General features: G+C 37.0%; 1 protein-coding gene across 1 annotated transcript in view; it reads right to left on the reverse strand.

Annotated features, from left to right (window-relative positions):
- NALCN (sodium leak channel, non-selective) overlaps positions 1 to 18771 on the reverse strand; it is a 253524-nt gene that overhangs the window by 221234 nt on the left and 13519 nt on the right. The gene's annotated exons all lie outside the window — the stretch shown is intronic.

Here is an 18771-nt window from a genome sequence, read left to right on the forward strand (position 1 = left end):
GCTTGCATCAGAAAGGTGTTATAAAGAAGCCCATTATTTACACTTTGATAGGCTAACAAACAAAAAACCCACTGGACTCACTTTTCCACTGTCTTACCCATTAGACAATACTTGCACAGGTAGAGAAGTGTAAAATGCTAGCAATCTAAAACTGTGATGTTCAATTACTTCAATATTGTTCAATAACTTCAATTAATTCAGTACCAGATTACATCCATTTTTCATGAGTTTTCATTGGAATATGCTCCAGTAAAGTCTTGACATTTCCAAACTACCTGACACCTAACCACCATCTCATTGTGGTGTAGGCTCTGTTTTTTCTGAGATTTCCCGAGCTGCTTCTTATCATCTCAAACTGACAGTTCATTGTTTAAACTTCATTAATAAAAAGTATGGAGAACTTTTTGACATCGGTATTATTGGCACTCCATTCTGTCCAGCACAAGGAATTCAGGGAGTATTTTTGCACTGCTAAACCAAAGAGATTCAGGAAAGAAAACTTAACGCTGGATCCCTGACCACCCATATGCCGTATGTTTCAGTTGCAAAAATTCCTTGGGGCAGAAGTGAACAAAAGAAGGATACAAGGATAACACAGTAAGTGATTTTCAAATCAGACATAAAGGACAGAAAACCTTAACACTATTTTCAGACAAAAGATTTTATAACACATAAGGTTCTTGAAGTTCTCTTTCTTCAACCTAAGAATTAGAAAGACTGTGAATTAGGGAAGTAACAACAAGAACTACTGTACCACAGTTTTAACGTGTCCTTCCTGAAGAAAGTAGATTTAGTTCCCAGCTAACAGTCTGAACTAATGAGAAACTCTTCACTTAGAGTTGAACAAATTCAGCTTTTTCAGCTGTTATGTTAAGTAACAGTAAAGTATATTCAAGCTGTTTCTCCGCAGAGATCACCTGCTAACACCCAGTATCTCCTATTCCTCTCTTCTCTCTCCCTGTTCCCACTAACTAAACAAATCTCTGGTGACATATCAACATGCAACCTAAGTTTTTCAATTGTACTTTTGAACAAAAATGCTGATTGGTCTTTCTCTAGCTGAAGAACTCGTTTAAACTTACTTTACTTCTCTTAAGCACCGTTTGTCTAAAGCAGAAAGTTTTCTCTGAGCTGTGCTATACAGATTTGAGTGTGAACTTGTGCGGTAGTTTCAGTATTCAGCTTCACTTGAATAATCCATCAAATACTCACTAAAAAGCCAAATCTTTTTTTAGAAAGTGCTTTTTCTCTCCACAATACATGTGGCATGATTGAAATAGCTCTGCTGCTTTCTCCTTACAAAAGAAGACGTTGTGATCTTTTCCAGTCTCTCACCAGTCACACTGCTTCACTTCACTTCTCTCACTGCCAGTTCAGGCCAATTTATCCCAATACATCCTCTCAGTTACAGAGGGTTTCAGTGGATCAGCTACAGAAACGTAGGGTCCCTAAATTACATCAGTAGAAAATACTCAGGTTTTTTGGTTCTGGCTCCTTCTGCTCTCTGCATGTCAGTAGGCCTTGGCTAAATACTGCCCATATTTATCTGTCATTTGGCTGGCAGCAGACATGCTGGGGAACCTCTAACATATTTAAACTGTATATTGGCACACTGGAGGCATTTTAAAGGCAGGGCCACTTCTTGCTTAATGCGAAAATCAGAATATACTTTTGTGTATACTTGGTACTTACTTTTATTCCTTACTTCTGTGAAAAATCTAAAACTGATTAAACACAGCATAGTACTCACATATTAACAATGACACAAAGTAAAACAGTTTTGTACATTATATTCTGTCCTTAAAAAACGCCTTGGATTGAAATTCCATGCTCACATAGTCAATAGCAATCAGTTCTTAGACCCAGAAAGGAATACAGATACATGAAATTGTAATACATCTGGTTACATCTTATCTAAAATCATTAAAGCATTGCAATGTATTAATCCCTTACCCTTTTCTAATCATGTCTACTGAAAATTGAGAGTTATTGATGAGGTCTGTATTAGCATTCGTCTGTGAATGCACTATCCCATGCCATTTATATTATGGTTTATAAGTCTTTGAAACATGACCTAAACATTTGCAAAAGATAAAGAATTAGTACTGTAGACTAGAAGCCTCATGTTGAGGCTAATCCAAACCTCTTAAAGTCATTAAAGCTGTTGACTCCCTGCTGGCTACAGTGGACACTGGATTCTTTAATGTGCACAGCAAGTAAGGGAAGCTCCTTCAGCAACATGACAACAGTCTAAGAGACGCAGAAATCATTTGCTTCTGACAGAGCAGTGGATGCCAGTTCACTTACATAGCCCATCACTGTAAGGCTGGAACAGCCCTTAGAAGGCTTTTGCACAGTAAATCATGCCCTCACCTCTCTCCCAGGCAACCTAAGAGGATCCACTGGAACTCAGGGGACTAGCTAAGAATTATTAAACACAAAGCATTTTAAGATACTTTAAAAAGCTAATATCTGAAGTCCAAAATAGCAGTAATGCTTTGTCATTAGATGGATCCACCATTTCTTTGTTAATTAGAGGCCTATTGATCATTTTGTAAGTACCCCTCCTTGTCTCCCCAAACAGTTTCTCCTAACACTCTTCTGCCTTTCCCTTCAGTATTTATGATAAGCCAGAGCCATTTTTAGGCTAGTACCCAAAATGTAAATGGAATTCTGGGTAAATTATACACATGGAATGGATCTGAATTCTGCTTCTGTCTCAGTGATGCTGATTTGGACTAATTTGAGATTTGACACACCAAAAAAATAGATAAGCTTGACATTACTGTGTCTGCAATTATGACACTCTCTGCCCTATAAGAACTTAAATTAATCTACCATGGCAATATTGCCTTAACTAAGGAAGAATACCTTAAATTCAGCATAAGATCTTAGTGTTTCTCTACATACTAAAAATGACATCAACAATCAAATCTGCTTCCTTCACCCTGCACTCTCCTTATTTCACCAGTTTTTGCCTAATCCTAGCACCACTGTAGCTATTCTAGCTGCCCTGGTAGCCATTCTAGCACTAATGTAGCACCATTATGTTAACTCAGTACAATGTATTAGCTCATTTCTTCACTTTTGTTTTTCCACACTGATATTCCAATCACAGCACTGAGATGCAGAAAGATACACTTTCCCAATTGTAACCACCACATTATATGCCTTAAACAGCAGTTACACACACTCACATGAAAACCAGTTCAGTAAGACATAAGTCATTGGAAATGTCAGCCAACACAAAATACAGACAGAACCACAGATAAAAGTAATATCACACCCAGGGTAGTCATACCATGAGAGTCATTACAGTTTAACTTAGACCAGAAGGAAAAATTGGCTAGACTATCATTTTTTAATAAAAGTTTATTTCATTAGCAAGCTTGCTGAAAACAAATTACTCTTAAAAATCAACAATCAAATTGCATACAGCAATCTGCTAGGAGATTGTCTGCTACATTTATACAATTTTGTTAAGGAATTCCAATATGTCAGTAGTAAGGTACACAGTTTACCTAGATTGTAGAACAATCGATCACCTAAATCATTTCTGCCCTGCTGATCTCTTAATGTCTCAGCAACACACAAGGACAAACTACAAATCAGAGTAAATGAAAAGCCTCCTCTACCTCCCTACTGGCCTTAAGAAATTTCCTCTCTTCCCTGGCTACAACCTGTTCTCTGAATCCTTTCCTCTTGCCTCCTCTTTCAGTTGCAGCTATAGGAAAGCCAAATAAGAGAAGTGACTTTACATTTGCTCTGATGGCAATCAGATTTATCATCATCTGCTCTGAAAAGGAGTTCTGTAGTCTTGGGTTTGTCATTAAAAGAAGCCTATTCTCCCATTTTTCCTTGCAGTCTCTGCAAGGATAGCTGAAAAACAAACAGGATAGCTGAAAGATGGCACAAATGTGAAAAGACTAGCAAGCTCAAGAACAACCAGACAGCTAACTAGCTATTCTGTCATGGTCACTGGATCTTGCATATTGTGGCAATAAATAAAGCACACACAACTCTAGTAAATTTTTCAGGTCACCCTGGGGGCTACTTTGTATGGAACTACAAATAAGCATTAAGGGCTGGAGACCAACATTTACTTGCACTTTAGGAGCAGCATAAATGCACGCAGGGAAATAACAGGAATAGAGGGAATTAGAATATGGGAGTATCATTTCATCCCCCCTCCACCACACTTATTATAACACAACTGAGTTAGGGAAAAAAGAACAATTCTCCCTCCTCTGCTTCCTTACTTCACACTAACACTGTAGGACGAGGAGGTGGAGATGGTAAGAAGAATGAAACCAGAGCTCAGCAGAACACCCTGACTAGCCTTTATGTCCCCTCTGCAAATATAGATAAAAATATACACACACAGAGGCTATAGATCTCCTGCTCCCTCTCACATGTACGCCGCTTTTGTTTCTGGCTCACCTACAAGCTTTTCCTGTTTCCTTAAAAATCTTTAATTCACAAGTCTGTTTAACAGCAGAATGATGTGGACAAAAACACCCCTGCCCCCAAACTGTCAAAGACTTTCAACATCCTCCCCACACAGCAAAGGGAATGAAGACATACAGCCTAACCAAGAAGAAAGGCTGTCTCTGACTTGTTTTCAATTCTCCCTTTCTGTCCCTCAAATTAAATTATTTCTCAAGCTTGTTCATGTGTCAAACATTAGCCCCCTTCTTCCCTCTTCAGAGCTTTACAATTGGTAAGCTGCCCTGGAGATTCATTTAAGTGGGAATTCAGACAAACATAGGCATTACCCACCAGAAGTCCATCTTCTATTCTGTATGATGAAAAAATTCAACACAAAGTATTTAATTACATAATAACTAGAAAATTATATGTCGTTTCTGAATGCAAAGTACTTTTGTAATTATAAAATGATGTTCCAAGAAGGAAACAAAGGAAACAGCGAATGACTGCTTAGATAAGAGTATGTTAATAACCAATGAAAAACTGGCTTATTTTTAAATGGGTGGTCACTCTTTTATTCAGCCCTCTGCAACAGTGACAGTACTGCTTCAAAATCAACCAATATCTATATCTAGATATAGATACACACACACACATATAGACACACACACACAATATCTGTATTTGGGATAAGGAAAGAACAATAAGACGGGGACCACAACTTCTCATATATGTATACTCTCACAATGTATATTTTCTCATAAAAATGTCTTCGTTCACAGTGAAGGAACTTATTAAAAATTTATTCACATAACAGCAATTCATCCATAGCAGCCAACAGAATTAGAATTGCTGTGTGAAGCTTAACTATAAATGGCTTTAGTGGATGTAATATTACTTTACCATCATTGAGTTAACATACAGGTTCAATCTATAACTACTTGTACATTGTATTGAACTGCTCCATCATCAGATGCTTCCAAGTAACACATAACAGTGCATAATTTATCTTCATCATAGCATGTAATGCAATATTTATGGTAATCTAGCATGCTATACTAGAAAAATCTTGGAAAAGTGACTTGATGTTACAACACACAAAATTAAGCTACTCTATTTGTAATACAATAAATGAAACGGAGCTCTTACTGTCCTTTGATTTAGAGGGTAATTGCATGTGTTATATGCACATGACATAAACAATTCCAGGCTGTCATCACAGAATAGCTGTAATCACTAAATAACACTACTTCATTCATTTGTAATACTAAAATAGTAGATTTTTAAGTGAATTTGTTGAAAATTTCAGATTATTTTTCAAAATACAAATAAAGATGTAAGGCTAGCTCATTCATGAAAGAATGGTCTCAAACATATTTTTAAGGCACATTAAATTTTTGTTAATTTATGAAATTTAGTTCATTGCAATAGGAAGCTTTTGAATTTTGGTATTCACCATCTCATTTGCTGTTACTAACAGCAAAAAAAGATTGTAAGTGATCAGAAATAGAATTCTTATTGGGCTGTTCAAAGAAACAGAATGAAAAAAATGCAATTCCATTTCATTTGATTCAGTCAGCTATGCTGTGAAAGAGTTTTAGGGAAGCTTCCAAAGGAAAAAATAATTGCTTTTGTGAACTAAGAATCAACACTTTCAGTCAGAGAAACAAGGACCCTTTTATTTCCTAAAAATCCTATAATAGCATTTGCTGTAAAATAATAGAAAAAAAATGGAGACAGGAGTTTTAAAACAGTCTTTAAAACAAAACTGTTAAAGTGAGCTTAAAAACAGGAAACAGAGAAGCACTTTATACAACACTCTGTTCCTCAAGTACAAAAGCATTAAAGACAACAACTATTTCCACAAAAGGATTTAAAGGAATGTGTTCAATACCTCCCATATCAGCAAACTCAGTGTAGAGCATCTAAATTCAACTGAGTGGTAAGCAACTCAGATTGCCCATTATTCAGAGCTGCCAGACACTGCCTTCCTCTAGAGTCAATAGAGGGCAGGTGTTAATGCCTTCTTAGCAAAGCCTAATAGCAGGTATGACCACAGGACATGCGGGGAAGGGAACTTCACTGGGGTATTACACTGCTGCTTGTCAATACACAATTCTACCACCGCTGTTGGGTGCCAACATGCCCTGCAGAGAGATTTTATGGGTTACTACACAGGAAGGCTGAATTTTGTTTCCTTCTCCATGTGCTCATTATCGAATTGTAGTCAGCACCATAAGTACTGCATTACTAGCTCATTCGGCTCCCCTAGGATGTCTTAAAGGTTCAGCAAATCTGAAGATGGCTGATAAGGATTAATAGAACTCTCCTCCCTGGAAAGAGTTAAAATAGAGCTGGGAGGTGTTACGACAAGTAACAGCACTCACTGTCTGTAGGAAGGACATAGGAAAAAAAATTCTTCGCTGTGAGAACAATTACACATTGGAATAGGTTGCTCAGAGAAGTGGTAGTGCCTCCCTCATTGGAAATATTCAAGGCTCAGCTTGATAGGGCCCTGGATAACCTAATTTAAGACCCTGATTTCCACAGAAGGTTGGACTAGTCAATCTCCAGAGGTCTCTTCCAACCTAGACTTTTTGGTGCTTCTGTAAGTCTATGACAAGCTCCTCAAGATGCTCCTCAAGACTGACTCCAGTCCTACATGTAGTTCCATTTGCACAGACGTTTGCTTATGTTTGGTAGCAGTCTGAAGCCTTCAGAAGGTGATGTGTACTAAATGCTGTTGTGCTATCTGAAATGTGATAACAGGGCAATTGCTTCAGGCAGCAGGATTCTGCTCTCCCCCAATTCTGAGGTTTACTGTTAATGCAGGGGCTGGGTTGCATCCAAATTTCAAGGTGAAAACTTTGCATTCTGAAGCATTGGGTATTGCCTGGAGGTTGAATAAGGAGATTCGATAGGCAAATACGCATATCTAACATGACAAAACTCATATTTATAATCTACATTCACAGCTCTCCTTCAACAGAAAAAAACCCACAATGACAGGAGTTGGAATAGATGAGAAAGAGGCAACCTTTAAAAAGTATTTTTTATGGTTTGATAATTATCATTATTAAAAGCTACTGAAGTAATTTTATACTACAAAGACCAGTAAAAGTTTATGGAAACAACAAACTTCTTAATATAGCCATAAGAAAGCAGTATTTTCAAAACTCTCATTAGTTGTAGGAACACAATATTCTGAAATTAAATCTATCCTTCAGGTTGCCACCTTAAAAACCTCACACACATTTCATGATCTCCATGAAAATATAGCTGCATAGAAATGTTCTTATTCACTTCCACAGAGATTTGGATCCCATTAAGATTTTTCTTCTTGATGACTTGTGTTATTCTCTCAAATTAAAGAGAGAACACAACAGAGGCATAAAATAAAAAACTGAAAATTGATATTGTTTAATTATAGCAGACTTCTCTGAAAATGCAAGTTTCAACACAGCATAGCACATTCAGGATGAAGTTCCCTTTCTTTCTACCTAAATACATAAATTGTTATCCAATATGTTGATTTCACCAGTATCCCAGTAAATGTGACATTCTACCCTGACATGAAGTGATATATTAACAATGTCCCTTGATGATAACTGATTTCATGCAGAAAAATAGTAAAGTAATCCTTGAAAATGCTATTAGAAATGGCAAAAAATTAACATTACTGAAAAGTAAAGTTTTGTTCATCTGATTGGTATGACTATTGAAAGGGCATGTATCTAGATACATTTATGAAAGTCAGTATGTTGTTTATTTTTTCTCATTTATTTCGAGGTTAAATTATAGTCACTATGGTAAATCACTAAATATTATATGGACACACGCTTTAATCCATGCCCCAAAGTAATTTCTCACTAATGATTTCTACGACCCATTCAGTGGCTAGAGAAATTATCTTTCTTAATGTTAGAAATACTGCCCATGTAAGTTCACTAAGTATGCCTTTGATTTTCTAATACTCAAATGCAAAAATTGTGCAAAAAGCCCCACTGTGTAATATGAGTCATTACTTTCCTGTAATAAACACTCCAACAAAAACAGGCACAAGTAACCATAGAAACAGGTGCATATATTCTGGTGCAGTGGTCTCTAACCTTCCCTGGCCCACAGGCAGTAATACTGAGCTAGGAGCATGCTGCAGGCAACTTCATACTTTGTTTTCCTCATCATAATCAGTTTTAATTTTTTAATTTCCTGTGACTGCAGACAGCATCACAGCATCTCACTAGCAACATGATCCCAATAAGCTCTGAAGTGATGTCCTTGCAATGGACACACATGCTTACTAAAACAGCAATAGACAAAAACAGGAAAAAAAGTGAGACAGAGAGAATCGACTTTTGTAGATTGAATGCCTTATTCAAATAAGGGATACCAATATTGTTTGTTATGAAATAATATTTAAAGACTGTTAATCACAGCTGTCACAGATGTTTAAACTGGATATTTCAGCATTTTTTAACTTAAATTAACAGAATTTGAATAATACCCATTTTCCCAAGGCAGCATAGCATGGGACCTGCATCAGGTTTCCAACAGGATTATACATAGTACAAAATTCTATTTTTTTAATACAGACCTGTAAAATAATTTTTCACAAAGACAAATTTATTTCACTTTATAAGTGCAAGAAGCAAAGTCAAAGGCGAAACTCAAATCTTAAGTTGACTGGATCTTTGCTTCATGTTTGCTTCATGGGCTTTTTTACTACTAAAGGTAAGTGGTTTTCTCTCTCTTTTTTTGCCCCCCTCCACAGAGCTATACTCAGTTTAATCAAAGCATCTCATCATTTTCTCATCCATGTTACTGATTCTGCTAGTTGCATCTGTACCTTCCAGGTTGAGGTTCTCACTCAAGTTTGTAACTTGCTTCAGCATGTCCAAACACATCCTGAGATTGCGTTTTCACCACCAAACGTCAAAAGCCATCTGAGCATGTTGACATGGGCTGACAGAAGCCACATATTCTGTTTTACTACCTGACCTTTGAAAACGACACAACATCTTGATTCTTAACTCATTTTTATGCCATGGGGTATTTTGTACAGTAAATCTAAAATAACAGATTGCAATAATATCAGGATTTCCTTCTTCTGTCTTCAGTTTGTAAAATGCAGCAAAAACTGTCTTGACAAAGTTACAAAAAGTTGGTGAGCAAGCTGACAGTGTTTCACTGCAATTCAACTGATACTTCCATCATTTAACAGAAGGATTAAACTCTTTTTCTAATTTCTCCATTCTTGTTGAAGTAGCTGAAGGTGGAACATTTAATATTAAAAGGTACTGAAAAGAAAGCATAAAAGATCCTTGTAGTAAGTTCTGTAATCCATAACTCAAGACAAACTTCTGAATTAGTATCATTATGGCAGTAACTCATTTAGAGCATAAATTAATTAATGACAGTTAAAAAAGAAGATGGCACTCAGAGGTCTGTATACTTTCTGTAGTCCCCATCGTCCATTGACAATCAACCTAGAAATATAGAGTTGGATTAATTGCATACTGTGAGATATCTAAAGGTTAGATGTCACCATCCAGCCTAGTTACTTTAAGCTTCCTCTAGAGTCAATAGAAAGAAATAGCTCAGATGAATTACCTTTTGGAAGAGCCTATTTTATACATTGATCTCAGTATGAGGTCTCTCTGAACTCACCATAAAAGTTAGCCATCTCAGACTTGGACAACTAAATTGCAGACCCTCAAAATAGGGTTGAGGAATCCTACTGAAAGTATTCTTATTTTAAGCCTTAAAACCAAGAAGCAAAAAACTATTACATGCAAGCAAAGATGACTAGAAAAGTGATAAGAGTATGTAAACAGACATTAGCTGCCCCTGGAAACAGCTGCAGATTCCCAGTTTAGAGCACAGCAGGCAGAGTATGACACTGCATCATGAAAGGCCCTGCTCCACCTCACATTGCTTGTACTACAGGGGAAAGAAAGCAGTTGCAGGGAACTGACTGTAACAGAGTTCAAGTCCATATGGCCCAAGTAAGGCCCCAGCCTGCTCTGCCCTTGATTCTTTCCTCTTGGGCAGATGGATAGCAACTACAGCAGCTAAAGCATCCATCAGAAAAATAACAATGAAAATGTGCTGTCTGCACAGGGGAAACACTGCCTGGGAGCACCTGACATGTTGAAAGCCACTGATTTTAGTTAACTAAGGATTCTGGCATTTAGCATTTAACAGAAACAAAGGAAACAACTCCAAACTGTCTGTCACTGAGCTGCCAGAAGATTAAGCTTTGTTTCAGACCCTGCATGAACACAGAGAGAGGGTGCAGAAAGCTAATGATGTAACTACTTACCTTAGACTCTTGCAAGAATACTGAAGTCAGTGAATAGCACTCAATGCTACTGAAATAAAATTCGACAAATCCACTCGCAACTGCTTTAGTTAATACAAAAGTTTTGCTGTGAATTCTAAGATGTAATTGATTTAACAACAGGGGAAATGTCAAGGACCATTACTTTTGACATTCTATAATCCCTTTGTTAGCTGAAATATGTCACAACTACACAGTGAAGAAAGACATTTCTATTAAATTCAGTGTAGTACTTCTGCTATATAATTTTTTTTCTAAATTTCAGCCTGATGGTACTAAAATTGGTGTCTACCAGGCTGTTTTAACGGACAGGAGAGGGAACTCTCACACATTTTATTTTCAAGTGTTACTCTCTTTTAACAGAGGAACAGGATACATCATACCTCAATTTTACAACACGATTTTAATGTCAATTTTGTAATACCATCATGATTGTGATTAGAAGCTGCAATGAGGATGGGGTATAATGAAGATGATTCCATAACCCCTTACAGTGTCCACAGTGTAAAACCATCTCTATTCACCTCTCATTCCCTTAAGGCAGAATTTTCAGCTTAGCCATCTGTTTCTTGGTTCCTTTTTGTTGTTGTGGATGTGAATTTCTCTGTAACATACACATATTTTCTTCAACGTTTCTTGGACTTTTGCACATTTGCCTATTTAGTTATTTCAAATGACAATGGGGCAATTGCGACCAACACAAGTAGTTTACTTGGAATATTTCTCTATACTTTATTCCATCTCCTAATACAAAGGCTGGAAGTTAAAAATTCTAAAGAAGATACAATATCTTTAGATTACCTTTAGAGTACCTTGCTCATTCCCATGTGACATGACTTTCAAAACACAGCTTACTAGTGAACAGAAGATAATTTTTATAATACAGTGATTAAAAAAATATAAAGTCCTTCCACCAGAGGGTAGGCTTCCTGCTTTTTGTCATAAGCCTGATGCTTATCTAATACCACATCTATTTTATGTTTGAGAGCTATTTTTCATTTCTCTGGCTATAATTCCCCCCACATACTTTTTCAATGTGGAGATCGGAAAACTCTCGGAGACTCTCCCTAAATTACGGAGCAGACCTATCTAATGCACATACAGTCATGTTCGTAAGCGACACGTGAGCAGGCCCATAAATGTTAGCATTGATTCTATATAACTGTGAGCCTTGTTAGTGAGGTTACAAGTTCCTAATAAACTATTTTTGACTGCCACAAACATTAGTTCATACATGGTGCTCTCAGAAGCATGCCAGCCACATCAGTAAATTATACAGTGGACATAAACTGTATGTAAACGGAAGCCCAATTCAAATCTTATCCAAGAAACAGTGAAGGAGATTGATTCCCTTTCACTTAAACAGATTTAACATTTCTTTGATGCAGATGACTATAGCAGAGCTGTTTCTGACTAAGAAGCCTCAGACAAGAAAGAAATCAGAACCAAAGATTCACTGATCTATATTTACATTTTGGGAAATAAAGTTCATGCAAATAAACTTAGGATAAATAGAAAATGGTATTCTGAACTGAAGAGATCATGAAAATACCAATGTCAAATTGAATTCAATAACTTATATTATTGCATTAAATGTATTACATTTTGTATATCAGTACATGGTTTGGAATCCTGGTGACATTAAAATAAGTGGCAAAAATTGTTTTTATTTCTTAGAAGGCTGTAATTTCATACACAGATATGTGTTTAATTTTTAGTTGTTTAAGCATATTGTTTAATTTTTGGATTTTTTTTACATAAATATAAACCACCAGTAGCAGACAGTAAAATAAAGACCATTGCCAGCTAAACAAGGAAGTTCCAGTTTTATGATCACAATGAATCAAAGGTTAGTCACTGACCTAGAGTTCTCCTATGTCTGCAAATCTGCATATTCTATATATTCTGGCAATCATCTCATTATATGTTTTCTGATAAAGTCCAGGGAACATATTACTTTATCAAAAAGCGTATTTCTGACCAAATAAAATGCTATTTAGAACATAACAAAGTGGTTGTCAAAGAAGTGAAAGTATTCTGTGAGAGGCTGGTTGACAACAAAACCATCACTGTTCACTATACCATCATAAAAGACATCCCTGACTTCTGCTAGATCACTGAGATTACATTGTATTGTTCAACCACCCTAGTACTAGTGGAGCTTGTGTTTTAGGATTCAGCCTGTTATCTGGGGAGCAAGTGTAGCTAAATATAGGTGTGGAAAACATTTTGCTATGAAGATGATCTAATTTAATGTATTTCCATTTTATGTGAGAGAATCAAAGATAAAATTAAATTAAGTAATCTCTTGAAACACCCCTAAACGCTTCACTGAACTGAATGAATGACAGATCTGGCAACATGCTAAGACTGGGAGACTTTTAAGTCCATGATAGTGGTGGCTATCATTTGTGCTGCATTGACAACAATAATTAAAAATAAAAGTTTGATTTCATTCAATTAAAATATTCCTATTCCTAAAATCCACAATAATCTGGTTCAATAAATCCCTATAGACAAGTTTCTGTCTTGGGCTTAATTCTTATCTTCTGTCATCACTGAAGCAGGGCTGTACTTCATACTTAACATATCTAGGTTTGAGACAAAAAATTTTGAAAAGACCTGATGTAGGGGTTTTTTGGAGCCAACATGGATGCCATAAATTAAGTATCTTCTGATATTTTTGGCATATATTCATAACTCCCCGGATGGGTCAGCTGAGCATGCCCTTGGCAGAAAACTGACAGGGAGAACTAATCAGGCCGCCAAGAAGTGTGCTAATCTTCAACTTGCTAAAAAAAATAGATAACTTACAGGCAATCAGCTTAAAACATTTAGATCTTTTCTAGTATGTATACATTAAAACTAAAGAAATGAGTTCTCCACTTACATGTGGACACGTATTAACTCTAGTAGGCATTAATTCCACAAATTCCACTCCATGTCAGGGAGTGAAGAATTTGTACAGCTTGGATATGTAGTATTTCTCCACATTTGAAGAATTTGATTTCTAAGGTTATCAATATAATTAAAAATTATAAGCAAAGTGGAATTAATGTGATTCTTTGCTATGTTTGCTTTTTTCCATTCAGTGCAATATGCATGCTCTTTTTCCCTGGCACCCACCTGCTATCTGCTCCTTCAAAGCACAATCAGACCTTCTTGCCCATAGTTTTACTGCCTACCCCATATTTCAACACATCTCAATGAATTAGCACCAGAAGGTACAGCAGGGAAACAGCACTGGTTCAGGATGGATGAGAACAGAAATACTCGCTTATCTGTATAAACCCTAAAGCCCCCGTGCTCTGTAATACAAAGGTAAAAAGCTCATATTCATGCTCCTGTCTTCCTAAAATCCTGATTTCAAACTATATTAAGGAGAAAGGAGAGGAAAAAACATATTTTTTTGCTTGGAATGGAACAAAGCTAAAATAAAAAATAGAGAAAATAGTATAAATCTATAATATACTATAATTATATATATGGCATAAGGATGCAAATAAAAAATTCAGCCATTCCAAATCAATTCTGTTTCCTTTTTACTGCACAAACATGCATCTTATTCACATGCTAAAACACAAGCCCCAACTGCCTTAACTTTAATACATGGATAAAGCAAGAAATGGACAAGGACATCTCTCAGTCTCCAAAAACATTCTAATACCAAATATCTGGATGCTGGGATTGCAGTCAGCTACCCCTACGTTAACAAAAACCTGAGGCCTGTCTATAGGGAGTAAGCAAACAAAAAGTAGCACAGCAAGACCTGCCTATAAGCAAACTTAACTAATAATAGCCATATGATAACAGGAGAGTGGTATCATTCATTAACAAAACATACTGTAAAAAAATCCTCACGGTTTCCCTGTTGATTTAATTGCCAACATCTTTTCTAGCAAAAGATAAATAACAAATTAAAACCATAAATGTCCTCCAAATGTACTCAAGTGTTACACACCAAAATAAGATCCTTAAGATACCTTTGTAAAGCATGTTTGTGCAGTTGCTTTAACTAAGTTGATACTTTCATCAAAACATAATTTCTTAATATGTATATCTTCATCATCAAAAAAGAACCCATTAAAAAAACAAGCACTGTGTGGTAACTGGAAGCAGAAGTCAGACATTATAAACTGGGCTGTAGCTCTCAAGTAGAGTAGAAGCTGAAGGGGTTGTGATATCCCTGAAAGAACGTCTTTCACCATTTTAAGGAAATGGCCATGTTTTTTGTTCACAGCTTCTTTTTTAATGTATAGAAAGATGGTGATATTTAACACTGATTTTTTTTAATCCTTTAAATGATTTACTAAGAAATCAAAGTTTTTAATTTCTAAAACATTGTTTTTTTAAGACATGTCTGTAACACAATTTAGCAGACATCTGCTAACATGCTTCATAAGCTATTCTTATAAAAATACTGATGTGGCTAAGTCACATCATCCATTAATTCATGCACTACTCAGAGAACAGAATTTGCAACTCAGTAAAATCATTAAAATGTGCAATTTATGTAGAAAGGTTGCAGAAAAAATATGGAAACTTGCATAACTAGGAAGGTAATATTTTTTGTAAAAAACTTTCCTATTAAAATATTACTGTACTACTTAGAGCAGGTTTCATGACTGAAATCCATATTAAAAATTCTTAGCTCATAAAAACGAATAGGCTATACATAAATCAAAAGAGTAAACCACGCATAGTTTCTCTCATGACTACCTGAATAACTTATTTGATGAAGTAATCAACAGCTGATTTTTAATGCCATCAAACTATTCAGTTAGAGGCCAGGTAGCATTCATCAAAGTTATTCTCTGGTCACTGGTATTACACACTTACTGACTTCACCTATCTGAAATAAATTTAATTCTGAGTACACAGTATTTTCCAGGACTCCTGTATCATTTCACAGTGGGCTCTGACAGAGACCATCATTCTTCAATTTAGAACATAATTTTGAATAGAGAAATCAAAAATAGATGGTAAGAAACGAACTCACTTGGTCTAATTGTCTGTCTCATATAACGCTCCACAAATCATTAAAAATCTTATTAATGTTTGTACATATATTTTATACAATGTGGGCAACAAACATTAAGTAGACTGTCCTATAATTTTATATATAAAAGACCTCAATCAGTACAAAATTATAGCCTGTTATTTCATTTTTCAGAGATGAGTTTCAAGAGCGAAGGCAGATATACTATAAACATTAGTTCAAAACTATGACAAACAACAATTGCCTATAATACGATAAACCATAATACAAACACCGTCTCACAGCATCTTTCAGTGCTTTCTTCCCAGGTACTGCCTCTACACAGACTACAATCCACTAGACTGTATATTTCTCCCCATTCCAATTCTTCTGGAAGAGTCAGCCTAGTATGATAGCAATAATATGAAATATCAATATACCATTTAAAAAAAAAAAGCATCTCAGTCTGTAGTAGATATACACCGCACTATCACCTTTGGGGTCTTTAATACCTGTATTGTATGCCCCTTGCCTAAATGCATGTCAGGGTCTATTTTCTTTTTAGGTGGTGGGTATCAATAAGAGCAGCACCTTTGTAATTCAAAAAGTCCTCTGACTGAATCAGTTGCCTTGTCAAATGGAACAACCAACACTCAGAAGGTGTAGGCAACCCAGAGTTTAAACAGATTCTACTAGCACAGCACCAATTATTCAGAAACATAGGCATAAAGGGCACAATGTCACAGCAACATTTCAGTTGACTTTCCTTTTAGGGTAATAAAGCACCCAGGCACATGTATCAGTTTATTTTATCACTTTATACAGGGAAAACCGAAAGCTTTTCCAGACAAAAGGCTAGAATTTCGAGAAACTGCTTTTATTTTCTATAAGTCACCGGGAACCAGGGGAAGTAAATTTCTAATTTGTCCTCAGAAGGTGCTAATTAGATGTGACCTAACATTTTCAAAAATCTTCTTAGTTCAGTTATACTGTTATTAATTGGGACTTAAGTGGATGTTGCCTACCTTCTCCAAAAATTAGATTTCTCTCTGGATTAAGGTTTTCATTAATCAAGGTTGAAAAGTTTATTAGCATTTCAAACCCTTAGGCCTTTAAAGAAATACTGCTTTATGTATAAGTTTGGTTAAGACTTTAGGTAAAGTTCAGAACAAGCATATAACAATACACTCATTGATCCAGTCTTAAATGTGCTTAACCTAGGACAACAGTTCATAAACAAACTTCTTTACGCAAAGATGTTACATATGCAAAAATCTTTAACACATGTTAATAGGCTTCTAAACAGTGTGCTGCCACCAAGATGATCAGAGAGCTGGAGTACATGACGTATGAGGAGAGGGTGAGAGACATGGGTCTGTTCAGCCTTTAGAAGAGAAAGCCTCATTATTGCTATCTACGATTACCTGATCAGAATAAACAGAGAAGATGGAGCCATACTCTTCTCGGAAGTGCAAAACAGTAGGAAGAGAGGCAATGGACACAAGTTGGAACATGGGAAATTGCATTTAAATATTAGGAAAAAATTTTTTTGCATGAGATTGGTGAAATACCAGACAGGTTGCCAGAAAGGTTGTGGAGTCTCCATCCTTGGAGGAGTTTGAAACTCAACTGGACAAGTCCCTGAGTAACCTGACCTAACTGAACCAGCTTTGGGCAGAGGGTTGGACTAGTTCACCTCTGGAGGACCTTTCCATTCTAAATTATTCTATGATAATTTATCATAGAATAATTTATTCTTATTCTGTCTCCCATAACATCCTCATAGACAAGCTCAGGAAGTGTGGGTTAGATGAGTGGACAGTGAGGTGGATTGAGAACTGGCTGAATGGCAGAGCTCAGAGAGTTGGGATCAGCAGTGCAGAGTCTAGTTGGAGGCCTGTAGCTAGCAATGTCCCCCAGGGGTCACTACTGGGTCCAGTCTTGTTCAACTTCTTCATCAATGACCTGGATGAAGGGACAGAGTGCACACTCAGCAAGTTTACTGACAATATAAAACTGGGAGGAGTGGCCGATACACCAGAGGGCTGTGCTGCCATTCAGAGAGACTTGGACAGGCTGGAGAGGTGGGTGGAGAGGAACCTCATGAAGTTCAACAAAGGCAAGTGCAGGGTCCTGCACCTGGGGAGGAATAACCCCATGCAGCAGTACAGGTTGGGGGTTGACCTGCTGGAAAGCAGCTCTGCAGAGAAGGACCTGGGAGTGCTGGTGGACACCAAGTTAAGCATGAGGCAGCAATGTGCCCTTGTGGCCAAGAAGGCCAATGGTATCCTGGGCTGCATCAGGAAGAGTGTTGCCAGCAGGTCGAGGGAGGTGATCCTGCCCCTCTACTCAGCCCTGGTGAGGCCGCATCTGGAGTCCTGTGTCCAGTTCCAGGCTCCCCAGTACAAGAGAGACATGAGGCTACTGGAGAGAGTCCAGCGGAGGGCTATGAAGATGATTAGGGGACTGGAGCATCTCTCCTATGAGGAAAGACTGAGAGAGCTGGGACTCTTCAGCCTAGAGAAGAGAAGGCTGAGAGGAGATCTTGTCAATGTGTACAAGTATCTGAAGGGAGGGTGTCAAGAGGATGGAGCCAGACTCTTTTCAGTGGTGCCCAGTGACAGGACGCGAGGCAACGGGCGCAAACTGAAACACAGACAGTTCCATCTGAACATGAGGAAAAACTTCTTCACTGTGAGGGTGACAGAGCACTGGAACAGGTTGCCCAGAGAGGCTGTGGAGTCTCCTTCTCCGGAGATATTCAAAACCCGCCTGGACGCGATCCTGTGCAACATGCTCTAGGTGACCTGCTTGAGCAGGGGGGTTGGACTAGATGATCTCCAGAGGTCCCTTCCAACCTCAGTGATTCTGTGATTCTGTGATTCTGTGATTCTGTAGATGATTCCATAAATAGTGACAATGAAGCCAATTAATTTGAGTGTAACTATATTCATTAATACAGACATTAAGTTGTAAGAAAATCCTCAGTTGTTGAAATAATTATAAATGCAGCCATCTTCTAAAC

This window comes from Apteryx mantelli, chromosome 1, assembly GCF_036417845.1.
Source record: "Apteryx mantelli isolate bAptMan1 chromosome 1, bAptMan1.hap1, whole genome shotgun sequence".
NCBI lineage: Eukaryota > Metazoa > Chordata > Aves > Apterygiformes > Apterygidae > Apteryx > Apteryx mantelli.